General features: G+C 48.8%; 1 long non-coding RNA gene across 1 annotated transcript; it reads right to left on the reverse strand.

The window, feature by feature from the left end:
- Positions 1 to 27,592, reverse strand: LOC135233810 (uncharacterized). Its single transcript, XR_010323945.1, has 4 exons — positions 27,307 to 27,592; positions 17,717 to 17,802; positions 15,306 to 15,383; positions 1 to 323 (listed from the first exon to the last, which is right to left on the reverse strand). It is a non-coding gene; the product is annotated as an uncharacterized LOC135233810 (long non-coding RNA).

Below are 27,592 nucleotides of genomic sequence, written 5' to 3' on the forward strand. Positions count from 1 at the left end.
AGGAACGCTCCGGGAGGAACGCTCCGGGACTGTTATCCCAGCCTCCGCGGCGTTCCGGAAGTCAGGAATCGGCCCGTCAGCCCCTCTCCTCGGGGGGGGGGGGGCGGGGGGATGTTTTGCTGGACGGCGCAGACGCGGGGAGATGGGGGGTCAGAGGTCGTCCGGCGGTGGTGAAACAGCTGGGCCGGGTTGAGAAGGTTTCCCAGCATGCCTGGCGCTACTGTGAGGCGGAGCGCGCGCTCTCCTGCATTGTCCACTCAGACCCGCTATCGCTCTGTCACAGGACCTACGGGGCCAGCCGGAGACCAGGCCACCAGCACTTCCTGTGAGGAAGGAACTGAGGGAAACGAGAGGAAACATATCACACACATACACACACACACACACACACACACGCACGCATATACGCACACACACACACACACACACACACACACACACCAACACGCAAACGCACACATACACACACACCACACACACAATACACCGCACATACAACACACCACACATACACACACACACAGACATACCACACACACACGCATATCACACCCACACACACACCCAAATGCCATGCTCACACATACACCTAAATGCGCGCACCACACAACACACACACACACACAAATGCACGCACACACACATAGACACACACACTCACTCCCTAAACCAGTATAGAGATGTTGATAATTTGTCAGTCTGAACTAAACTTCAGTCTGAGCACCTGATCGTTTGAGTGTGTGAAAGAGTTGGGCTTTGAGTGGCTGAATGGCTTTTAAAGAGCTCGACTGAGATCAGATACCTGCTGCTGCACCTGGGGGGAAGAGAGCCCGCTGTGGAGGTCAGCATCCCTCCTCCGCTGCTCCGTCCAATTAAAACACTGAGAGACTCCCTGCTTTCCTGACCGTCCAATTAAAACACTGAGAGACTCCCTGCTTTCCTGACCGTCCAATTAAAACACTGAGAGACTCCCTGCTTCCACCGTCATTAAAACATGAGAGATCGTATTTCCTGACTAATTAAAACACCTGAGAGGACTCGTTTCCGTCAAAACGAGTGGCTTCTGTGCTGAATTAAAACACGTGAGATGACTCCTGCTTCTGCGCCATTAAAACACTGAGAGACTCCCTGCTTTCCTGATCGTCCAATTAAAACACTGAGAGACTCCCTGCTTTCCTGACCGTCCAATTAAAACACTGAGAGACTCCCTGCTTTCCTGACCGTCCAATTAAAACACTGAGAGACTCCCTGCTTTCCTGACCGTCCAATTAAAACACTGAGAGCTCCTTGCTTTCCGACGTCCAATTAAAACACTGAGAGACTCCCTGCTTTCCTGACCGTCCAATTAAAACACTGAGAGACTCCCTGCTTTCCTGACCGTCCAATTAAAACACTGAGAGGCTCCCTGCTTTCCTGACTGTCCAATTAAAACACTGAGAGGCTCCCTGCTTTCCTGACCGTCCAATTAAAACACTGAGAGGCTCCCTGCTTTCCTGACCGTCCAATTAAAACACTGAGAGGCTCCCTGCTTTCCTGACGTCCAATTAAAACACTGAGAGACTCCCTGCTTTCCTGACCGTCCAATTAAAACACTGAGAGACTCCCTGCTTTCCTGACCGTCCAATTAAAACACTGAGAGACTCCCTGCTTTCCTGACCGTCCAATTAAAACACTGAGAGACTCCCTGCTTTCCTGACCGTCCAATTAAAACACTGAGAGACTCCCTGATTCCTGGACCACCCTATGTAAACCCTGACAGTCTCTCTCTTCCCTGTCCTACCTCCTGCTTTTTAGTGGCACTTAATGGTAAAAACAAACAGATGAATCGCCTGTCTTCTCCCGCATGTAGAGAATGGTAATGCATTCTCTCTCTCTCTCTCACACGTTCTCTCTGCCTCCCCCCTTTTTTTTCAGCTTTCCCATAGCTGCGCTGATATTGACAGCCATGATGGCACTTATTCATCTATCTGGTTAAAAATGGGAGAGTTCTCTCTCTCTCTCTCTGGCTCTGTCTCTCCCCTGCCCCCCCCTCCCCCCCCCCTCACATGGGTCACAATGGATGGTATTTCCCTCATTCATATATATATCGCGCGGTTGCCACTGACGGCGGTTACCATGGCGACCGGGAGTAGGGGCCGATCTCATTACTGGCCCCCGGTCACATTATTTTCTCTTGAGGAATCACTTCTTTTATTATGATTATTCTCTCTCTCCCTCTCTCCTTCTCTCTCTCTCTCCCTCTCACCTTCTCTCTCTCTCTCCCTCTCTACCTCTCACCCTCTTCCCTTTCCCCCTCTCTCCCTTTCCCTCTCACCCTCTCTCTCCCTCTATCTCTCACCCTCTCTCTCTCCCTTTCCCTCTCCATCTCTCCCTTCCCTCTCTCTCTCCCTCTCCCTCCCTCCTCTCTGTCTCTCCCTCTCTCTCTCTCTCCTCGTCTCTCCCTCTCTCTCTCTCTCTCCAAAGGTCAGTTGTCCTCTGAGGCAGGGCAGGAGCGATGTGAAGAAGAGGTGAAGTCTATTCTGTGCCTAATTCCCCCCGGTGAGACTCCCAGCCTTTTTGTTCTTTTCTTTAACAAGATGAAGAACCCAGAGTAGGGGGGGGGGGCAGAGTGGTGGGACAGAGGGGGGCGGGAGGCAGGTGAGGATGCTCATATCTACTTTTATTTTACTTCAAATAAAAATTCGCAGTCTTAATTTTTTTTGCCATATGAAAAAACTTCTTGAACTATGGTTGCGGTGTGCGCTAACTTTTTCTGAGGCTTCATCAGTTCTCGCCGTAACCCCATGTCTGTATCTCTCCCGTTCTCTCTCTCTCTCTCTCCCCCTCTCTTTCTCTCTCTCCTTGCCTCTCACTGTTGATTGGCGCTGACGTGCTAGCGTGCTAGCATGCTAGCGTGTGCTGTGCAAGGGATCGGTGGCTGGGCCTTGCGGACACTTCTTGTTTCCCCCGTAAAATCCTGGAACTTCCTGTTGGGCCAGTCTGTATCCAGGACAACAGCCAATCAGATGACTGCTGCAGCAGTAGACACCCAGCCCCCCTTCTCGTCCAGTTACAATAAGGGGTACACAAGCCCCTGCACTGAGTGGAGAAATCGATCCACTCCGGGATCTATTCAATTATCCAGGACCACTTTTATCCATCATTTCAGTCTCTCTGCTTACGCCACCAGTCAATAGCATTCCTTAATAATGCATTCAATTGATTAGTTCTGTCACAGAGTAATTGATCCATTATTTTAATAGTTTTATTACTGTGCGGTATTGACTGGGGAATGGCCCATTTGAGTAAAGTGTTCGGTGGGTCTTGCGAAGACAATCATTGGCCCTGATCTCTGGCTAAGACACACATTTGAGTAAGGTGACAGGCCAGGAATGATGCAGTATTTTGTCCCAGAGGTATCTGGAGGCTGGAGGCAACACTCTAGGCCAGGGATCTCAAACTGCAGCCCTCCTGGACTGGAGTTAAACCTGCAGACGCTGCGGCCCTCCAGGACTGGAGTTAAACCTGCAGACGCTGCGGCCCTCCAGGACTGGAGTTAAACCTGCAGACACGCGCCCCTCCAGGACTGGAGTTACTGAGACCCCCCGTCCAGGTACGTATGGAGACCTGGTCTGGGAGTACTGGAACAACTGGACGGGGAAAACAGAAGAGCGATTTATGAGGACTAGAACAACGTGGGCACCATGCTCGGCAAAATACCCAGCAGCTGGTTTTTAATGCGTCTGATTATTCGCCCGCTCTCTCTCTCTCTCGTCTGGGTTTTTAACGATTAATCGCTCGGTGTTTACAGCCCGACCAGCTTGGTTTCGGCACGTTCCCCTCCTCAGCACCCGGCGCCGCCTCTGAGGAGTTCATCGCGTGATCCTCCGCACGGATCCCTTTAGTAGATCACGAGTAAACACACCGGATTTCAGAGGTTTCCCTCGCAGTGAGCGCCTCGCACAGCGAATAACACCGCGAGCGTCCGCTGTGCTCCCCTGTGCTCCGATGTGCTCCCATGTGCTTCCCTGTGCTCCCCTGTGCTCCGATGTGCTCCCATGTGCTCCCCTGTGCTCCCATGTGCTCCCTGTGCTCCATGCTGTCCTGTGCTCCCCTGTGCTCCCATGTGCTTCCCTGTGCTCCCCTGTGCCCCCCTGTGCTCCCATGTGCTCCCCTGTGCTCCCTGTGCTCCCCTGTGCTCCCATGTGCTTCCCTGTGCTCCCCTGTGCTCCCCTGTGCTCCCATGTGCTCCCCTGTGCTCCCATGTGCTCCCCTGTGCTCCCATGTGCTCCCCTGTGCTCCCTTGTGCTCCCCTGTGCTCCCATGTGCTTCCCTGTGCTCCCCTGTGCTCCCCTGTGCTCCCCTGTGCTCCCCTGTGCTCCGCTGTGCTTCCTGTCGCAGTCTGGGTCCCGTATAACCAGGCACATTAAACGCCTTTTTATCTTAAAAGAGGTGCGAATCGAGCCTCTGTTACCCGCCAGGCCTCGCGGCGAATGGTTCCACTCCCTGCCCGTCACGGTTTTAACTCCGTAAACTGAGAGCCGTGTTCAAACGTAGAAGAGTTGCAGTGCATGCTGGATACTTTACTCTAAATCCCACTGTTGATCCCTCACTCACTGTTTTGGGAATTATCTGGGCACCGTCCCATAGAACTGCAACTGGAGACGAGTGGCTGGGTGGCGGTTAGTTTTGGGGGAGGGGGCGGGGGGTAAGGGAAACAAATCTCCTTTCTCTGTTAACCCCAAACTGCGCACTCATCCCCAGGGTTCGACTGAGTCCTGTGTGTTCAGCAGGTGGAGGCATTAGCATCTCGACTGGACTTATTTACCTTCCGATCGAGCGCATATTTCAGTAATAATCGTGATGGTGATCTGGCGGGGGGCGGAGCTGCAATCAAGATGGCGGCTGAATCGCGGCCGGGTTCAGCGGATCAGGAGCCACGAGCAGCGACGACGGAGTACTGAACACACAGAGCTGACCGCAGGATGACAGACGGACCATGGGGGCTGAACACTGCTGTGTAAATAAACAATTAGGGATCGCTACTAATGACCGAGATCCCCCGCACACACACACACACACTCACTCTCACACACACACACGCACACACACACACACACACACTCCCTCTCACACACACACACACAAACACACCACACACCACCACACCACATTCACACACAGCACTCACACACACACTCACACTCCCTCTCACACACACACACACTCACAACAACAACACACACCACCACACACACACATACACACATACAGGCACACACTCACTCTCTCACTCTCACACACACACACACACACGCACACACGCACTCACACACACATATACACACATACAGGCACACATTCACTCTCACACACACACACACACACTCACTCTCACACACACACACACACACACACACACTCATGCTCAGGAGCGCTGGATACTGAATTGAGGCCTTACACGAAAATCTGACATTTCATGGAATATCCGTGAAATCATCGGGTAGAATATTAAATTTTAGCTAATGAGAGGGGCGTAAGCCTCGATGGAAAGACTACTGGTGAGTAACCAGAGGCTGATAAACTGTGTCTACCTCCACCAATAAAAACAGGACATGCACAGCGATGAACTGTCGCAGAAATGTCAACGTTCGCCCCCGTCACTCACGTCCTGGATGCCAGTCTTCTGAAGCATTACTTATACATAATCTAAACATAATTGGGTTTGTTCGTATCCAACTGTGTCATTTAATTGGCACGTGAACGTCTTTTCTCTTTAACGACCGTCTTCCACAAACAAGGACGAAAACCCGCCATCGACGAACGCAAAGACGCAGAGCTCCTGAGGGTAAAATGGAGCGTCTCATTTTAACAAGACCTGCATCAAATAATTATTCAAAAATATTCACAGCCCCGTAGACACAGAGTACTCGTAATTTTGAAAGAAACATCAATTTTCACAAATATTGAAGACCAATTCTTATTCTTATTCAATATAATTACATTTCTTGGTAAGTAACATGTTTTTCTGAAAATTCTCCAGAATAAATTTTTTAAAAAAACAACCAAATTTACCAGCATTTAAAGAGGGAGGGAGAGAAGGAGGGAGGGAGAGAGAGAGAACACTCCAGCATTAAAATGGAATTAGATGGAATTAGGGTCATTTTGGCTACAACCAGGCTATTTTAAGGGGTTACCTCCCCCTCCCCCACCTTCAGCAGTCCAGTCTGATAACACCACAGGTTGTCACTCAACCAGTAACGGCTCTGGTGCTGACAGACTGCGATAGCCAGTATCAGTCTGGGTCTGCGCCCCCCCTGCCCCCCCACCCCCCTGTCAACATCACCCCCCCCCCACATCCTCGCCTGCACCACCTCAACTCCCCCCTCACCCCCACCTGCAGCACCCCATGCGTGGGTCAGAGTGTGTGTGTGTGTGTGTGTGTGTGTGTATGGTGTATGTGTGTGTGTGTGTGTGTGTGTATGGTGTATGGTGTGTGTGTGTGTGTGTGTGTGTATGGTGTATGGTGTGTGTGAGTGTGTACATGCGTGTGTGTATGTGCACTGCATTAGGAGATCTTTACTTGCTCAGTCACTCTGGCCCTCTCCCCCTCTCCCACATGACAGCTGGGAGTGAGGGATTGAGACGTGATACGTGGGGGGGGGGGGCGTGGGGAGTTGGGGGGGCGCGCGGGATGTGTGGGACGGGTGTGTGGGGGACCGCGGGATGGAGTCATCCGTAGCTAATCCCACGGCTGAGAATGCCAAGGCATCTACTTCCAAAACAGGCGGTCACTCAGAGAGCCACAAAATCAGCATTCGGCCCCACTGGGGAAGGAGCGTTTGGGGTGACCCACCAGCTTCTGCCCCCCTCCTATCCCCGCCCCCCCGACAACTCCACACACACACAAAAAAATACTGGGGGTGCTAGACTCTGCATCCCCATTCGTCCCGGAAACAAGGACTTATCTCGTCCCGCTAACTTCACTTTTCCATGAAAAAGGTTGAAATAATGAAGTGGCCGTTAAAGAAAGTGTAGCTGAAATCCCCCCCCCTCCCCCTCCCCTGCCAGTGGGGATCCACCATTAGCCGAAGTATTAGGAAGTAATGAACTCTTCGCACATGAATGGCTGCTCTCTGGGACTGGGGGGGGGGGACCAGGGTTTTTTAGGCTGGTGTTAAGCGCCTATTTGAGCGCTGAAGATGGAACCCTGGGTAATTAAGGGGTACTCACCCGTCGGAACGTCGGCGGGGGAGGGGGGAGAGGGGCATCTCATTACGGGAACGCTGTCGTATTAAGAGGGGGGAAGTCAATTAATCCGGAGCGTTTTGTTCCAGTAGCGCGCGGCTGGATGGGATTTCTAGATTAACGCGCGCATATCATTGGTGTCAAAAAAAAAACACCCCTTGTATCTCCATTTTTGTTGTTTCTGAATTTGACGTGGATAGAAAGCTAGCACCATTAGTCACGTACTGTCAGTGTTTCATGGATCAGTGACTAATAAAGTTTTTTTTTTTTTAAACACCATGAACATAATTGAAACATTTCTTCTGTGATGATTGATTAGGTTTTTTTTTTTTGATTAAGGATTTTCTTTTTTATGGATATGCAATCTGAGATCATTTTGGTCTTTGATTGCACTTGTGCTTTTTTGATGCCTTCTCATACACCCCTCTGTGTGTGTACCACACGTTGCTATGACGACACGAGGGCTGAAATCAAGTCTGGTTCTGGATGTAAATCCTCTCACCCTTAGAGGGGCCTGCAGCTTGAACTCAAGCTCTGATGGGCGTAGCAAAGAAGTGGCTCACAAACTTTTTCCAACTCCCAAAAAACAATAAAATAAAGTCCGGGAGAGAAGGATCAGCGAGGAGAAGTCGAGGAGAGCAGAGAGCGAAGAGGAATGAATGCCTTTCTGAATATGGAATACATTTCTGTTTATATGAATTCATCTGCGCACATGGAATCACTGGCGGTGAAGTCAGGAGAAAAAGAGTGGGAGGGGGGTGGGGGGTTGGTGGTGGTGGGGGGGGGTGGGGGGTGGATTTAAGCAAAGTTGAACCGACCACCGTATTTCCATGTTGCCATGGTGACCAGATGTAGACAAACGCAGCGTTGGGTCGCCCTGGAGGAACGCGGAGAGAGGGATTCTCTTTCAGGATTCTTTCTAATTTGCAGGAAAAAAAAAAAAAAATGGAGCAGAAAAAAAACTTTAGAGGCCTTTCAGGGAAAGAGAGAACAGCAGATCTGAGAGAGAGAACAGTCTATCTGAGAGAGAGAGAGAGAACAGTGGATCTGAGAGAGAGAACAAACTATCTGAGAGAGAGAACAGTCTATCTGAGAGAGAGAACAGCAGATCTGAGAGAGAGAACAGTCTATCTGAGAGAGAGAGAACAGTGGATCTGAGAGAGAACAGTCTGAGAGAGAGAGAGAACGTCAGATCTGAGAGAGAGAACAGTCTGAGAGAGAGAGAGAACAGTCTATCTGAGAGAGAGAGAACGTCAGATCTGAGAGAGAGAACAGTCTGAGAGAGAGAGAGAACAGTGGATCTGAGAGAGAGAACAGTCTGAGAGAGAGAGAGAACAGTGGATCTGAGAGAGAGAACAGTCTGAGAGAGAGAGAGAACAGTGGATCTGAGAGAGAGAACAGCCTATCTGAGAGAGAGAACAGTCTATCTGAGAGAGAGAGAACGTCAGATCTGAGAGAGAGAACAGTCTGAGAGAGAGAGAGAACAGTGGATCTGAGAGAGAGAACAGCCTCTCTCAACAGCCTAAGTGGGGAAGTTAAGCGTTAAGGTCCAGAGGGAGCATTAATCATGACCATCCGTCACTCTGCGACGTGTGGAAGTGTCCTGAGCGGATGGTGTTCAGGCGGCTTAACACTGTAAATAATTCACTGTGTAAAAGAGAGAGAGAGAAAAAAAGGTCCATGTCTTCAGTCTGCCAAAGAGAAAAAAACGAGGGGAAAACACCTGGGCATTCATTTCTCCGTTTCAATAAAAGCTTTTTAAGAAAAACCCTTATCAGCATCCTTAGAAAGATATTAGGCGCATTTAGGGATTTGGCAGATACTCATGGCCCGAGATGCTTTATTACAAGCAGCTGGATATTTCATGGAAGGAATTCAAGTTAAGCGCATTCTGCTCGGGGGTACAGCCGCGGCACTCAGCCTGGGAATTGAACCCGCAAACCCCCTGCTTACAGAGCCCAGCTCCCAATTATACCGCGCGGCCGCGGCTGCGTGAGATTGGCCAGCGAGCCGTCGCATGGGGATTAAGGGCCTGCACGGAGCTTTCTTACACGCCTGCTGTGTGGAGAGGTTCAGCAGCGTGAGGAGAGCTCTCCTTAAATACCTTATAAAGGGGAGGGGCCAGTAAAACTGCGTGACACGCACCCGTCCCGCCACGCACCCAAACCGCCATTGAAGTCTTTGTAGTGCCCCCCCGAAAAGAGAAAATAAATGTGATGAATGAAATACAGGAGTAGAGATATGGGTGAAGAGAAAAGAGGAAGAGAGAGAAATAGAGAGAGAGAGGGTGAGAGAGAGGGTATGTGTTTTGAGAGTGGGATAGAGAGAGGGTGTGACAGAGAGGAGAGGGAGGGAGAGAGAGAGAGGGTATGTGTTTTGAGAGTGGGATAGAGAGAAGAGAGAGAGAGAGGATGAGTTTGGAGGGTGTGATAGAGAGAGGAGAGAGAGAGAAGAGAGAGAGAGGATGAGTTTTGAGAGTGTGATAGAGAGAGGGTGTGATAGAGAGGGAGAGAGAGAGAGAGAGTCTGTTGAAGAATGGAGCAGAAGTAGCACTCTGTGTCGGGCTGATAAGAGCTTCTCTCCATAATAGAATGGGGAGGCCTTGTCTATCAGCCCATTAGAGCCCAGCCTACAAGTTCAGCTTTTCATTAGGCCTGCCGTGAATGGGGTCTGCTCAATGCCTCCCCCCCCCCCCCCATTACCCGATTGAAAGGTAGCTGTCACCGGATGGATGGGACCTGACAAAAGTGTGGAGGGGAGGGGAGAGGGAGGAGGGAGGGGGGAGAGGGGCGCCAGCAAGCGGTTGATTTTTTTTGGGATGGGGTGGGGGGGGGGGGCTGTCAGTGCAGAGGCGAACGTGTTTCTGTGAGATTACAGCCCGGCTGAGCGTGCGTTTAGTGGAGCGGTTGGTGGGTTGAGGAGGGAGGATGGTGGGGGGCGGGGGGGGGGGGAGGGAGGCGAGGAAGGGGTGTGGGGGAATTTGAGGGATGAGGGGGAGGATGGAGAAATGGGAGAAATGGATAAGGGGGGGTACAGCAGTAGATGAATGAATTGGGGGTGCCCAGCCAGCTCTTCACTCTATTGTGAGGGGGAACGGTTGTTATTCTTTGGTCTTTTAAGAAAAATAATTTTGGTCGTGGTTTGTGCTCATGCCCAGGCATTGGGGGAGGGGCCACCTTCCTCCAGACAACTTCTACTCAGCTGACAGGGGAGGGGGGGGGTGTTTCTAGTTCTCCCTCCTGGATTATTTGTGTGGTGGGTCAAAATTAGGCACTGCAATGACACCCCACACAGTCCCCCTGGTAAGAACTGCCCCCTCCCCCCCAAGAACTTGTTATAAAGGACCCTGCCCCCCCCCCCTCCACCACCCTGGGATCTGCCTGGGCGACAGTGTGAAACTTTATGCATCCTATTATTAGTGTTTATGAGCTGGGAAATTTATGTGTGTGTGTGTGTGTGTGTGGCCATGTACGAGTGTGCGTGTGTGTGTGTGTGTTTTATGCTGTCACTCTGTTCACTAATATAATTTTTTGTCGTTTATGTGCATTTGAAGTTTGTCATGGGGAGTAAGTGTGGTGATTTACCGTGTCGGAGATGGAAACTGGGACAGAGTTTCATTGTACCTTTAAAAAGACGTTTGGCTCAGTATACTTACGCGTGTTTAAAGGGAGAGAAATGCCTGCGGAATGACCTCATAAATAATTAGTTTGAACTTGTGAGAGGTTCTGTTCCACTGAGCAGTTTTTTTTGCACATTTCTTGTCAGAAAAAAAGGAAAGAACTCCTCTGAAAATGATTTTTAATAATAACTGTCTGTCCGCCCCCACACACCGAGAGAGAGGAGACAGGTAAGGAGCTGTCTGAGCCTGGAATACCAGCCCAGAGGCTACCTGTCTGCCCACTACACACACACACACACACACACACACACACATTCACACACACACACACACACACATACACACACGCATGCACAGACACACACACACACACACACACACACACCCATACACACACGCACACACACACACACAAACACACACACACACACACACACTCATACACACACACACACATACACACACGCATGCACAGACACACACACAGACACACACACCTACACACACACACACGCACACACACACACATATACACACACGCACACACACACACATTCACACATGCATGCACAGACACACACACACGCACACACACACACACACACACACACACACACACACTCACACACACACACACACACACTTGGTCTGGAACACACCAGTGGCAATCCCATTACCTCATACTGCATGAATTCCAGTGGACAGAAACCTGATACGCATGCGATTGTTATTTTAAATCGTCGTCTGGGAAAGCAACTCACAGGGTCTGTAGAGTCACTCATCCAGGGGGGGCCGCAGGGGTGTGTGTGGGGCATGGAGGGGGGGTGGGGGGGGAGCAGGTGGTGGACATGAGGAGGAGGACGGGGGGGTGAAAAAAGGGGTACACGGGGGGTGCTTTTGTCTTTCTTTTTTTACACCCCTGTGTCCCGTCCTTTTCTTACTGCATTAAATCTGTCCCAGTGAGCAGCACTGGCCGGTGTGGTCTGTCACAGGTAACCTGAGCACCATTTAACAGCCGAAAAATGATGTCCAGCCATGTCTGACACACTTTAATTAAGGACTGAGGAGAGCACAAAGACGCAGAGGGAGCCTGATATTGACCAGAGCCGTTCCAAAGATGACCGAGGAGGTGTATATGCCAGTCCATCTTCCAGTCTCAGAACCTAAGCTAGTGATAAATCCTTAGCAAATCTAAATCACGTATTCATATTAAATAAGTGTGATTTTACTGGCCCAAGAAGAAGGATTTACCAGCATGATCAAGGATGGAACAAAGCTTGGCACTACAGGCAGGTGTTTCACTGGCCAGGCATAGGATAGAATCACATCACCTCCTCCTTCACCTTTAACCCTTTGAAACGTAAGGTTCTTTTTTTTTGGAATGTTTTTTTTTTTTTTTTTTTTAATTCCGAGCCAGTGTTCTAGAACTGCACTGCTTGCCAGTGACCAGTAGTGACTGTGACATCAGCATTCACAAACGTTCTAATCACGTATCTGTGACCTCACAGCTTAGAGGGTGACACAGCGTGCTCCTGCGTGCTAACTCTGTGTTTGGTTGTTGTCGCTGATGCGTGGGCACTAAGCTCACAGTGAGGACAGGACGAGGCTTTAAGATGCTCAGAGGCTCTACCACGGGTGTCAGCCCACAACCATCGTCTCATAATCAACCCCCGCATTAGCGTTCTGGGGGTCGGTCCAGGGGCTGGATTTTGGGGACCCCCAGCCCGTGCCCGTGTTACAGCACCAGTCCCTCTCTCTCTTTTAGAGCGTCGGCGAGGACGGACGGCTCGCCCCAGCCAGCGCGTGAGCAAGGTCACCGGCAGGCCCGCCGCACCCTTCAGCTCCCTCTGATTTATGGCCTGTGTAAAAATAACCAGGCCTGGACGCGTACAGCCCACACGTCAGCCACACCCACCGTCCCCCCCCACACCCCACCGCTGGACACCCCCATCCCCACCCCCCCCCCCTGTACAACAGCCCCTCACCCCACCCCCAACCGTTGGCCTGGGACCAGTCACATCCCCACCGTCCACCCCAACACCCCCAACCCCCCTGTACAACAGCCCTACTCAACCCCCCCCCCCACCCCCAATCCCGTCCTGTCCCACAACCAGGCCTGGGACAGCCGTCCCACAGTCCCCACACCCCTACCTGCCCCCCACCTCCCGTACAACAGCCCCACAACCAGGCCTGGGTCGACAGCCCCACTCCCCACAAGTCACCCACCACCCGCCCCCCCCCCCACCCCCGCACCCTCACCCCGTACAACAGCCCCCCGACACCGCCCGCCCCCTCTCCCGTGCCAACAGCACCACGCCATCTCTATTTGGGAGTGACGTCCAGACATATTTATCTGCCTCCGTAACAGACCTGGCTCACACATTTGTCTGACGTACTTTAACCCACTTTCCACAGCCGTAAAAACAAACAAATATATATAACCCTACAGATCGCTGTCTAAAGGAAGTAGAATCAAAATGGAGGGCAAAATGCTTTCGTGAGTTTTGATTGGTCGAGAAGTTTGGTTGAGAATTCTCAGGGATCTGCAGGAGTGTTTTCAGATTTTAACAGAAGACTCGCAGAGTTTCACGAGCGTGTTTCACCCCGGTGGGGGCCTCTCCAGGTGGGGGCCACGCATTCAGACACAAGCAGGCTTTCCCAGGACTCAGTGGCAATGTGCTGTGTCCTGCTTTAAAGCACAGGGCACTTCAGCAGAGAATTTAGGACAGCAGAACACGTGGAAATGAAGGTGTGTCAGAGGAGGCAGGGAAGAATGTGTGTGTGTGTGTGTGTGTGTGTACATATGCCTGGTGTGTGTGTGTGCGTGTGTGTCCACGTTTGTTGTGCATATGGTTCGTGTGGTGGTGTGTGTGTGTGTGTACATATGCATTGTGTGTGTGTTTCATGCCGGTGGTGTGTGTGTGTCACATCCGGTTGTTGTTGTGTGCATTGTCGTAGTGTGTGTGTGTTGTGTGTGTTGCGCAACCCTGTGTTTCAATGTTTTGTCGTGTGTTGCTTCCATCCATTGAATGTTAAAACTCAGCTTTCAGATTTTACATCGAATGTCTATATTTAAAAACACATTGAAATCAAAAAGTAACCACAGCAAAAGTACAAAAACACAAAGCTCCCTTTGAAGAGCAAAGAGAATAAAAAATAAAAAATAAAAAAAAACAGCAGGTTTGTTGGAGCTACAATTGTTCATGACGAATGAAAAAAAAGCAGTATTCAAATAAATAAGTAATCTTTTCCACACGCTCAACTGAAACACTCTCCAGGGTTCGAAGGCTTTGATGCGGGACCACGCCCCTCCTCCCTGTTCCCTCACTCACTACCCAAAACCTGGCCTTGTTTATACAGGCGGGAAAAACTTGGACCAATTTCGCGATGAATTGAGGGCACGGTTCCCGAGCGTGTTCCTCTCGTTAGGAAATTGGGGCGCTGCGTTTCGGGGGTTTCGAGGCCGCACCTCCCGCTGTAATTCCGGAGGGCGGAGAGGAAAGAGGAGGGTCCCCCCAAAATAAAACCATAGAATACCTGGGCAGGTGGGAACACCTGAGCACAGGTGGACTATTTACAAAAAAATATTTTGTATGTTCATTTTCTCAGGTGTTTGAACCTGATGTGAGTGCACACAGACTACTATTTCATAAACTATATTCACATTACAATGAACTATTTCACCCACTGCCTCCTGCAACACACAGCACCCCCCCTCTCTCACTCTCTCTCTCTCTCTCTCTCACACACAGCACCCTCTCTCTCACTCTCTCTCTCTCTCTCTCTCTTTCTCTCTCTCACACACAGCACCCCCTCTCTCTCTGAATCGCACCTCATCCCATCATCTGAAGTGTAAAATTGGAGAGCAGAGACGTTGCATTAGTTTCCCGTAATTTACTCTCTCACACGTTTGGGGGGGGGGGCAGGGTGAGGGGGGGAGGGGGCGGGGTGGGGGCAGAAACCTGGCGCTCTCCTTTCCACAGCCCCGGACGGGGAGCTGCAGGTTCGGGCATTTCTTAATAATGACAGATAATCCCCTGATCCTGTGGCCTCAGTGTGAAAAAAACAAGAGCCTTCCTGACAGAAGAGAAGAGGGAGAAACCAACAGGAGAGGGAGGAGAGGATGGAGGGGAGAGGGAGAGATGGAGGAGGAGGAGGAGGAGGAGAGGAAGACTGGAGGGGGAGGGGTTCCTGCAGAATGACTGGCCCTCAGCCTGTCACTCAGAGGCCAGGCGACGCCCCTCACCTGGAGCAGGTAGAGAGCGTAAAGTGCAGGTATGACCGCAGATGCTACGTCTGCTCCTCCTCCCTGTGAGCTGCACTACCTGGGCAGGTAAAGCTACCTGGGCAGGGGTCTGTGGGGAACCCGCTCAGGTTAAAGGGCCTGCTGTTGGATTAAATTGAGGTGGAAAGTGCTCTGTGAGGGAGCTGGCTGGAAACAGAGATTCTGTAGACTCACCAGATACTCAACTCCTGCGTTCCTTCTGTCCTCACTGCTTCTCAACTACAGGTTCCAGTGCTGTATTACACTGCAGAACTGTAACAGAATGTAAGAATGTTTATTATTATTATTATTATTATTATTATTATTATAAAAGACATGCAAACCAAGGCATCTGTGAAAAGTGAGAGACACAGGCCTGCGGTTATACACAGGAAGCCTCTTCTTCCCTTTAACAAATCAAATTTACTTTGTTTTGCTTCCACATAATAGAACACATTACAGCCACTAAATGAGCTGAGCTCAAAGAATTCCCCTCCGTCTCCCCAGTCTACTCTGATTGGCATTAACAACAATGCATTTCACTGCTTCAGAACTCCGGAACTCAAGTCTTCAGTGCAACATTGTATTCCACTGCTTCAGAACTCCGGAACTCAAGTCTTCAGTGCAACATTGTCTGATGCCTTTATAGCTTCATATCACCAGTGTTGAGTCTCCAGAATTTTAAGAATTCATTTTTAAAAAGTTTTCTTTAATGTACTGCCTTGATGCGCTCAAATCACATTTGAATGTGCCATGTGAGACTCACAAGGGGCTTGTCACAGCAAGACAGACGAGTCAGACTTCTGCAGTGACTCATTTTGACAGAAGCAAAGCACAGACTCAATCTCCAAATACTCCAATCTCCAGTAACACACACAGACACAGACACAGACACACACACACCCCGCCACCATCCTGGCCAATTAAACATTACCATAATTTTGAGATGTGTTTTTTTTTTTTTTTTTTTTTTTAAAGAGTGCACTTGTAAATGTGAGACAGTGCTCCTGTGGAGGCATGACATTCTCTGTGCTGAAGGTACACAGGTGTGCTCCTGAAACAGGAAGAGGCGGGACCAGTGCCTCCACGCTGATTTACTCCTCACCTGAAACAGGAAGAGGCGGGACCAGTGCCTCCATGCTGATTTACTCCTCACCTGAAACAGGAAGAGGCAGGACCAGCACCTCAACGCTGATTTACTCCCCCCCCCCCCCCCTCGGCTCGCTGCAGAGTTCGGGACGGCTGCCAGGACCTCGCTCTTTAATTGCTTTGGGTAATCTGTTCACCTTCAGGCCCACCTGAAAGGGCAAAGCACCATTAGCCTCTTCCTTATGGAGAGCAAAAGAAATAAAAACACGTCTCAGAGTTGCTTCCTGCCAGCGAATCAGGGCCTGAGAAGAAGGACAGTGGGTGCGAACAGGTTTTACCGGGAGGGGGGTGGGGGGTGGGGGGGGTGGGGGGGTGGGCTCTGCTCTCACCCCAAAAAAAGAGCCTGATTCCATTTTTGTCTTAGTGCCCCGGCAGAGATTTGTAACTTTGTTTGTAACTCTGCCTTAAAACAATTTTATAGGGCTCTAACTAGATTAGCGAATGTCTTTCTCGAAGCCAAGAAAAGTTTTACAAAGAGGAGCAAAGGCTGTTATTGCAAAAAAAAAAAAAAAAAAAAAGAGAGAGAGAACATTTCCTGGGAAAAAGCGATGCTCGTTTGCTAACAGGCGCTAGCAGGATGTACCGAGCACATCCTAAATACTGCAAAAGCCCTCAGGCTAAAAGGTACGGCCTACCATGAACCTTCCCCGGGTTTATTTTTATAAGCAGCGGTTCTGCTACAGGGGGGAGCCCGCTGACAGGGGGTCAGTGTGGGACCCAGGAAAGCCCTCGTTAGGCGAAAACAGAGCCTATCTCCTAATTGAATCTGTCCTCAGCTGATCCATATCAGGGAAGAACAACATGGCTGCAATCCCCTGTTTCACACACACACACACACACACACACTTAGACACATGCACACACACACACGTACGCACACACACATACACACACACACACACGTACGCACACGCACACACACACACACACTTAGACACACGCACACACACACACACAGAGTTAGATACACGCATGCATCTGCACACACACACACACAGACATACATATATACACACATACAGATTTTTTTCTCTTTTCTGTCCTTTTTTCACTGTGCTTTCTTATGACTCACTTGGTTTTTTTTATCCACTCAAATTCCAATAGCTTGAGGATCTGAGAGCGTCGTTCAGTAGGAGGCAGGCTGGTTATGTGCACAGCAGATACTGGGAGGAATCGGAGTAAGAAAGAGGGAGGAGAGAGACAGAGAGAGAGAGAAAGAGAGACTCTGTGCGTGTTAGGGACAGAGAGAGAGAGTGTGTGAGACTGAGAGAGTGTGTGAGAGAGAGATAGAGAGGGTGTGCGTGTGTGAGTGTGCATGTATGTGTGTATGTATGTGTGTGCATGTGTGTGTGTGTGCACGTGCGTGTGTGTGTGTGTGTGTGTGTGTGTGATCTGCCACCTTTTCCCAGCTGCACAGGTACACACAGCGACGGGCCTTTCCAGTCTTCCATGCCCACATTTTCTCACCGCTGATTGGCCGGGACACGTGGCTGGGGGCTCCCAAAATGCCCCAGCTTCCGCCGTCCTTCAGATCCTGAAAAATCTAACAAATAAAAAAGCGATGTGAGTTTTAACAGCGCTTCGGAGGGGTGGAGGAACAGAAACCGCCACAGATTACAGAGCTGAAAATGGCCCACTGCCTCTCAGGAAATAACCCATGCCTTCTGCAGGTTTTTAAAAATAAGTAAAATAAATAAACAGTTAAATATATATATATATATACACTTGTAGGTGGAAATAAACTTGAACAATGCAGCAGCAGCTCTTGTTCTGCAGGTGAAATTCACTGGAGGCTTTCAGCTTCATGTTGTCATTCACAGACACTTTGGGGGCGGGCGGGGATGGGATGGGGGGGGGGGGGCGGCTGTCTTGTTGAACAGGGAGTACACAGAGGTTGTAGTAACCTTGCAGCTTAACAGCACAACAGGAAGAAGACACGGGGCCAGTCAGACGCTGGGGAGGACGATTCAGACGCTTTCAGCTGAGCTGAGCGTTTATAAACAGGCCTGTCGTCACGCCAACGCCCCTTTACAGATGAAGCCAGATATAACCAGTCAAATAACGTCAGGCTTTCCTTCTTAATATAACCGATGAACCATTTTATCCGGAATGTACTGATAGTGACTTGTGCTGTGTGTAATTGCCTCTACTCTGGGGCTACGCAGAAAAATCAAGAGCCAGTGCGGAGACATCGGCTCACAGATTTACCGTGTGATTCCTTTCATTTACCAAACAGCAGAGAGCCATCCAGACCAGTGCATTTAAACCGTTGGGCCTCCTAATTACTTGTTAGCAACATTCTGTTTAAGTTCGTGAAGTTTAAATGTTCCCTTTAAATTTGTCAGTCTGCAAGTGCTCTCCATTTGGCCTGTATAGGGTTACCCAAGATTAAAAGCACTCCCCCCCCCCCCCCCCCACTTTGCTAATACATTACTGAAATTGTGCATGGTTCCCTCAGTTAGGAAAATTTTTCTGTCTGTCTGTTCCAAAAAAACAGAGGGGGTGTGGGAGGGGGTGTAGATCGATGAAGGGCAAACGGTTGGCACTGGATGGAGTGGGGGGGGGGGGGGGGGGGGGGGTGAGGGGGGGCGTTCTCTGGAAGTTAAGAGGCTGAGTGAGAGGCCCCAGGAATTTCGGCTAACTTATCGAGGTCTTTGATCCCCGAAGCTCAGGTTGCAGGCAGGCTTCAGTGTTCTTCCCTTCGCTTAAAACAATAAGCCTGTGTCCAATCGCAACGGGCTTCTCGCCGTGACCTCTGACCCCCTCCAGAAGTCGGGAGGAAAAGAGGAACGGGGTTCATTTTTTTGGGTTGGGGAGGGGAGGGGGGCTGTCTGTCTGAAACTCCCATCTGTAAAGATTTTTTTTGTGTTCTTCTTCTTGGTCTTAAAACAAGACTTGATTCTAAACGCTTCAAAATTCTCCACATGTGCAAACAATTAAGTTTTGATGACAGAGTCTGGTGGGACACACACACACACACACACACACACACGTGCACACACACATGCACAGACACACAAACTCACACACACACACACAGAAAGAAAAGAAGACGCACACATGCACACAGACAGTGGCCTAGCACCCGCCCATTTTTACTTTCTTTCAATTTTGGTATTGATTGGTTTTATTTCTTTTCTTTTAGCAGGTTTGCAGTTACTTTTTGGCCTGCACACAGATCTTTGCTGACCCTTCACCAGGACAAATATGCCCCCCCCTTAAACCCCCCAACCTACACCCCCACTTCTCACCCCCCCCCCCCCACTCCCCCCACTCCCCCCCCAGTTTGAAAATGAAATCTGGTTTACATTCCCTTCGGCCAATGGAAGGAACTTCTAAAACTCCACCAGCCCAGCGGGACAGAACAGGCTCCGCCTCCGTGCAGAACAGGGTCTCCCTGGCGATTCCGCAGGGGGCAGCGAACAGTTAAACTGCTAAAACAAAGAGCGGGGGAAAAAAGCTGCGTTAAGTGCCTGGTGCGAGATTAAGAACTGTAGGAGGCTCTCATTAAATCCACATTATCAACGTCTTCCCGGCGAATGCAAATCATGTCTTTGGCTCTCTGAAAAAAGGCAATGAAGAGTGTGCAAGAGTCAATGGCTTTCTAATAAATCGTGGCGCAGTATATTTGAGCAGTAACTGACAGGAGCCTCTCTTGCCCTTCATGGTTTGGCGGTTACAGCGAACATCTCGCAGAACTTCCAAACGACGCACGAAATCCCCGCGATGAAGAATTACTTTCCTTCTAAATGTCCTAAAACGTTGCATTATTGTAGTACGGCTCTTGTTGAGAGAAGTTTTTTTTTTTTTGACACTGATCAGTTCTGTGCAGATGTAAGGGAACCCATTGATGTTGGAGCACAAGGGTGTTGGGGTGACATCTGACTGTACTAAGGCTTGAAAGGTTAGGCTTGGCTTCAGCAGGTTTTTTATTCTCATTGTAACTGTGTGGTAATATTAGTTTTTAGTCATTTTGATCAATTGCAGTATCGTAATAGATGAGAGTCGGGACATTGTGTATGTGTGTTTTTGGGGGGGGAACATTGTGCTCAGCCCCCCCCCCCCCAAAAAAAAAAATGAATTCCTGCTTCCTGTTACTGCTTCCTGTTACAGTACATGCTTCACAATGGCCACCACATGTGCTGCATTCCACACTAGCATGCATCTCTGTTCTCAGTACAGGAAGACTTCGCGGCTCCAAAGTCAGCAGGAGCCGTGTGACCCTGCTAGCCTCTCACAGAACCAGCGACCAATGGTGCCAACGAATGGCGGTAAATAAGGGAATGGGGTAAATATGGGAATGGGATAAATTTGGGAATGGGAATAAATACAGGAATGGGATAAATTTGGGAATGGGAATAAATATGGGAATGTGATGGATATGGAATGGGATAATTATGGGAATGTGATGGATATGGAATGGGATACATATGGGAATGTGATGGATATGGAATGGGATACTTATGGGAATGTGATGGATATGGAATGGGATAATTATGGGAATGTGAAGACTGCTCTCTGTGCACTGATCTGATTCCCGTTTTGTTCCTGGACAGCCGGCCTTATCCAACCTTCTCAAACTTCTTGTGCCTGTTCATCCGGCTCATCCTGTGGGTGCAGTAGAGTAAGAAACACGGCAGTGATGAGAAGATATAAAAGACAGGCGCAAGGGAAGAAAAACAAACAATTACCCAATCGGATTTCAGTGGGAAAGTTAAACTCCCCCTCCCACTTCACCCCTCCCCCCCCCCCCACTTCCCAGGGGCTAACCCAGGCCTGTTTTGATTATGAGATTGCTCAGCGCCAATTAACAAAATGACGGGATTGTTGAAGTCTGGAAGACCTGTCAGAGCCGGTGATTGTTTGGCTACTTTTCTCTGGTGTAGTATCCAACCTCCAGGGGGAAGTCATTGTGCTTCGTTTTTTTTTCTTCTTTTTTTTACATTTTTTTGTATTTTATTTTCAATTTTTTATTTTTTGCAGCCAATGTTGCCGTGGATACCGAAAAATAATAAAGGGTGAAAAAAAAGAGGAAGAAAGGAAGAATTGGCCGCGCCTTCCTGTTGTTGCCTCGGCGACGTGCGCACCACTGACCGTGTTCCGTCCGGCGATCACAGCTCCAGCAGTACCGCCGCTGACTTTGGCAGGCGCACCGTGTCCTGTTCCAGGAACACTGCAGGGGGGCTGTTTTCGGTTCACACACCCCTCCCCCCCCCCCCCCCCCGCCACTGCAGCTCTCTCACACTGTCACCTCCGCTAGTCTTTGCTCTTTTCCGCACGTAGTGATCACACCTGGGTCAAAATAAGCTCGCCCTTTTTGACACTGACAACAACCAGTGTTCAGGAGGAAAGTCCTCACAAAACCAGTTCAACCAGTGTTCAGGAGGAAAGGCCTCACAAAACCAGTTCAACCAGTGTTCAGGAGGAAAGGCCTCACAAAACCAGTTCAACAAGCAATCAGGAGAAAAGTCCTCACAAAACCAGTTCAACCAGTGTTCAGGAGGAAAGGCCTCACAAAACCAGTTCAACAAGCAATCAGGAGAAAAGTCCTCACAAAACCAGTTCAACCAGTGTTCAGGAGAAAAGGCCTCACAAAACCAGTTCAACAAGCAATCAGGAGAAAAGTCCTCACAAAACCAGTTCAACCAGTGTTCAGGAGGAAAGGCCTCACAAAACCAGTTCAACCAGTGTTCAGGAGAAAAGGCCTCACAAAACCAGTTCAACCAGTGTTCAGGAGAAAAGGCCTCACAAAACCAGTTCAACCAGTGTTCAGGAGAAAAGGCCTCACAAAACCAGTTCAACCAGTGTTCAGGAGAAAAGGCCTCACAAAACCAGTTCAACCAGTGTTCAGGAGAAAAGTCCTCACAAAACCAGTTCAACCAGTGTTCAGGAGAAAAGTCCTCACAAAACCAGTTCAACCAGTGTTCAGGAGGAAAGGCCTCACAAAACCAGTTCAACCAGTGTTCAGGAGGAAAGGCCTCACAAAACCAGTTCAACAAGCAATCAGGAGAAAAGTCCTCACAAAACCAGTTCAACCAGTGTTCAGGAGGAAAGGCCTCACAAAACCAGTTCAACAAGCAATCAGGAGAAAAGTCCTCACAAAACCAGTTCAACCAGTGTTCAGGAGAAAAGGCCTCACAAAACCAGTTCAACTAGCAATCAGGAGAAAAGTCCTCACAAAACCAGTTCAACCAGTGTTCAGGAGGAAAGGCCTCACAAAACCAGTTCAACCAGTGTTCAGGAGAAAAGGCCTCACAAAACCAGTTCAACAAGCAATCAGGAGAAAAGGCCTCACAAAACCAGTTCAACCAGTGTTCAGGAGAAAAGGCCTCACAAAACCAGTTCAACCAGTGTTCAGGAGAAAAGGCCTCACAAAACCAGTTCAACCAGTGTTCAGGAGAAAAGGCCTCACAAAACCAGTTCAACCAGTGTTCAGGAGAAAAGGCCTCACAAAACCAGTTCAACCAGTGTTCAGGAGAAAAGGCCTCACAAAACCAGTTCAACCAGTGTTCAGGAGAAAAGTCCTCCAAAACCAGTTCAACCAGTGTTCAGGAGAAAGTCCTCACAAAACCAGTTCAACCAGTGTTCAGGAGGAAAGGCCTCACAAAACCAGTTCAACCAGTGTTCAGGAGGAAAGGCCTCACAAAACCAGTTCAACAAGCAATCAGGAGAAAAGTCCTCACAAAACCAGTTCAACCAGTGTTCAGGAGGAAAGGCCTCACAAAACCAGTTCAACAAGCAATCAGGAGAAAAGTCCTCACAAAACCAGTTCAACCAGTGTTCAGGAGAAAAGGCCTCACAAAACCAGTTCAACAAGCAATCAGGAGAAAAGTCCTCACAAAACCAGTTCAACCAGTGTTCAGGAGGAAAGGCCTCACAAAACCAGTTCAACCAGTGTTCAGGAGAAAAGGCCTCACAAAACCAGTTCAACCAGTGTTCAGGAGAAAAGGCCTCACAAAACCAGTTCAACCAGTGTTCAGGAGAAAAGGCCTCACAAAACCAGTTCAACCAGTGTTCAGGAGAAAAGGCCTCACAAAACCAGTTCAACCAGTGTTCAGGAGAAAAGTCCTCACAAAACCAGTTCAACCAGTGTTCAGGAGAAAAGTCCTCACAAAACCAGTTCAACCAGTGTTCAGGAGGAAAGGCCTCACAAAACCAGTTCAACCAGTGTTCAGGAGGAAAGGCCTCACAAAACCAGTTCAACCAGTGTTCAGGAGGAAAGGCCTCACAAAACCAGTTCAACAAGCAATCAGGAGAAAAGTCCTCACAAAACCAGTTCAACCAGTGTTCAGGAGGAAAGGCCTCACAAAACAAGTTCAACAAGCAATCAGGAGAAAAGTCCTCACAAAACCAGTTCAACCAGTGTTCAGGAGAAAAGGCCTCACAAAACCAGTTCAACAAGCAATCAGGAGAAAAGTCCTCACAAAACCAGTTCAACCAGTGTTCAGGAGAAAAGTCCTCACAAAACCAGTTCAACCAGTGTTCAGGAGGAAAGGCCTCACAAAACCAGTTCAACCAGTGTTCAGGAGGAAAGGCCTCACAAAACCAGTTCAACCAGTGTTCAGGAGGAAAGGCCTCACAAAACCAGTTCAACAAGCAATCAGGAGAAAAGTCCTCACAAAACCAGTTCAACCAGTGTTCAGGAGAAAAGTCCTCACAAAACCAGTTCAACAAGCAATCAGGAGAAAAGTCCTCACAAAACCAGTTCAACCAGTGTTCAGGAGAAAAGTCCTCACGAAGCAGCAGCTCAGCCAGCCAGCCTGCAGATTACAGACTTAGTATTTTAAAAAATTTTCCTTCATACAATTACATGTTTTCGGCTAGTAAAATTATATTTCTACCTTTCTAAAGGATTATGCCGCAGGGTTTTCACATTTCACCAGCATCTGAAGAGTTAAGGTATTTTAAATAAATGTTGACCCAGGTGTGGGTTTTGATACATATTTTTCCTGCTAATTTAAAATAAGAGACTGACAGAACGCACTAACACCGGGAAGAGGTGAGAAATCTGCCAATCTCCCACATCTGTTATTAAATCTTTAACCAGAGCCAAGTGCCACTGTAGCAGGATCAGGGGATTATATCACCTATTAAAAGATAAAAGAGCTTTTCTCACAGATGGACTCTTTTCTCAGCAAATGAGCAGCACAAACTGAGTAATCAGGCCTATTATTTATACACAGACAAAAAAAGAAAAGAAGTAGATAGTTCCAACTTGCCCTAAAAGCCCATCAATTTAGTTAAAAGCTAAGCCTTTAGAAAATGAGTTCACCGGCAATTGGATGAAATGGTCAAGACTGAACTCAACAGCACAAAAGCGTTCATATGAGCTCGTCATCACACCCACATCAAACTTACTACAGCATCAAATTAATTAAAAGAAATGTCCTTGCTCCAGAATTGACATGCACCTCTGACAGACGTTTGCTTGTCTATGGATGTTCAGGGACAAGGGTGGAGGGGGGGTTGTGGGGGGGGGGGGAGGGGGTGTTACTGTTAGCAAGTAGCAAAGCAGTACAATCACCTTTTTCAAGGTTTTGTTGTGTGGCATATGCTATGTAGTGGTATACACAATTAAAAAGTTTTCAGGCTAGTCAACTCCTTAGAGTTCCTACGGTAAGCCTAACAGTTATTTAGAGTTAGTAGATATGATTTGTAACTGTTAAATGTTGCTGGTATGATCTTAGAAAAACAAGAAATGGACCAGTGTGTGGGTAAACCAATGTCATGATATTCTTGAAGGTTACCTCAGTTAATCAATGAATCCAAGATCTGCTCTCCAGTTGTATGATTTCTTTATTTAACCTTAATAAATACTGATGATTGTAAACAACTATTCTGTAACAGCATATAAATGCATTGGCGATATACATTTGAAACTGGAAAATCTACTCATTAACATCAATATCTTAGCAGGGTATTTTTGTAATTCGTGGAAGAACGCTGCAGTATGTTTTCTGGGGAGGAAATGCAGTGCCACGTTTGACTGACTGAGATTAGAGGGCACCCCACAAATAAATAACAATGAAAATCACATTCTGAATGTCCAGGAAACTTCAGAGTTTTTTTTAACATCTGCTGTCAAGAAGCAATACCGCCTTGGTAAATAAATAAAACTGCAACAATAAAAAAGAAAGGAACCCGTATCTTTAGCCTTGAAGGTCAAACTGAATCTGAGCTTCCAAGATTATTTCTCCATGAAATGTTTCCAACTGCGAAAGAAGTAACTTTGGGAAAGTTTTTTTTTTTTTTTTTTGTGGAATGTGTTTGGCTTTCGCCTTCCCTGTATTTTGGAGTCATAAATATTTCTTCAGGGCACTTTTTCAGTAGCTGCTGGGTGGGTAATCCGATTAATGCACCATTATAGTTCTAGTGCATCTCGAATGTGCCACTGCCAAGTGAGGTAGCACTACAAGGCGATGTATAATCAGTGGTGGGGTTGCCCAGGGATACGGAGGGTTTAGTCATAGTGGTCCCCATATCTTGTCACTCTCTAGCAACCCCTGCTGGTCAATCAGATACCTGCAAGATTGTATGTTAAGCCTGGTCACTCTCTAGTGACCCCTGTTGGTCGATCCGACACCTGCGAGTTCGCATGTTAAGCTGCACATGAAGAGTCTTCCTGTGACTCATGTCTGTGGGAGCCTAACCTGCGTGCCGTGGTCTGATGGAAGTGCCTCTTAGCATCGCGAGTGCCTCTGATCTGAACTAAGAGTCATGAGGCCTCTAGGAACATACAGGCAGGTATCAGAGTGGCTTTGTGGAGCGATCTTTATTCCTTTTTAAGGGCCGAGAACATGCGGAGTTCAGACCGCTCGGCCTCTCACTCTCACGCTGTTCCAGCTCAGCGTCTCTCCACCGCTCAGCTCTGCTTTTCATCTCCCGCCCAAAACAGACTGCATCAGCGAAGAATCTGAGGATTTCTGACCACACGCCACACCAACAGAAATCTCTCTCTCTCTCTCTCTCTCTCTCCCTCTCTCCTCTCTCTCTCTCTGTTTCTGCAAGTTTAAAAGGTTCTTGCCGGTAGTCATGGAAGGATATTCGTAAAAAAAGGACAATTGAATGGCTTTGTCTATCGGAACGCTAAGGTTTTCACAGCGCCGCGATATTAAGATACTGAAACGCTGGCATATTCAGCCGCACCACGAGAGACATAAATCACTTTTCACAGATCTCCGGCGAGCCATCATTGTGTACCCTAAAAACTTCAAGGACCGTCTTACGAGGAGGAGCATCGAGTGAATCATATCTATGGTCTCCTATAGAATGGTGTATTTTATGGGTTCCGCTCTGTGATGTCATAATGGGGGCCTTGTGACATAGTCCCCTGTTTCCGTGTGGGGTAGGACACGCCCGCCGAGAGTAAAGAACAGGAAGTGCGGCTCAGTCAGGTTTTCAGGTGGCCATCGGATACCTTCTCTCTGCTGATTTTAACCATGCTGGGAATCGTTTTGTTATTTGGAGAATCCGAGCCCACCCCATGCTGCGGCTCATTTCTCACTGCAGTCAAGCCGACTGTGAGTTCTTAAACCATCCCCCTTCTGACAGAAACAAAAACAAGTATTCCCCCCCCCCCCCTTTTTTTTAACCACAGGAAACTTAAACACTCAGCACAAGTGGAAACAAATTTCTGCGTTCAATCAAAAAGAGTTTGTTTCTGTGAACTGCATTCCACGCAAATTAGTTTCTGAGTATGCCTCATGCCCAAAGGGCACTACATCTCCCATGATCCTCCACACCCCTGTATGCATGTGTGACAGCACATAAAAACAGACAAATGTGAGGTTGTTGAAAGCTTTGACGCCTTGGCCACTGTGGCTGCCATAAGCAGTGATGCTGTGCCAACAAAAAAGCAAAGCTGGTTTGAAATTGAAATTGTGTCCTCCGTACGTGGACAGGTGTGATTTACCTGGGGCCTGGTTCTGTAGGTTAATTCCCAGCTCTGGTTCAGGAAAGCTGTAGAGTCGGCTGGCTTTCATTGATACCAGGCAGTCAGTCCGTCCATCAATCAACCCTAAAGTAAATGGTGAAATGGTCAACTCACCCCACCTGGTGTCTTTGTTCTGAGTTGGTCGCTGGTTTAAAGGTGAGAAGGTGCGGTCCTCCAGGAGCAGGTACGAGGACAGCCGGGTGTCTCTTCAGTTCCGTACACCCGCCTTGGAGTCTGGCTGTCCAAACCGCACACCGAGCAGAGCAGGCCTGTTAGTGCTCGGTTTCCTCCCCGTGCTCAGCCGCGGGTAATTAGGGTTTAATTGAACGCCGTTCCGATTCCTCGTTGTTGTCGGTATTGACGTGTGAAGATCCTATCAGCCTTTTCATTACCGCCTCCT

This window comes from Anguilla rostrata, chromosome 10, assembly GCF_018555375.3.
Source record: "Anguilla rostrata isolate EN2019 chromosome 10, ASM1855537v3, whole genome shotgun sequence".
Taxonomy (NCBI): Eukaryota; Metazoa; Chordata; class Actinopteri; order Anguilliformes; family Anguillidae; genus Anguilla; species Anguilla rostrata.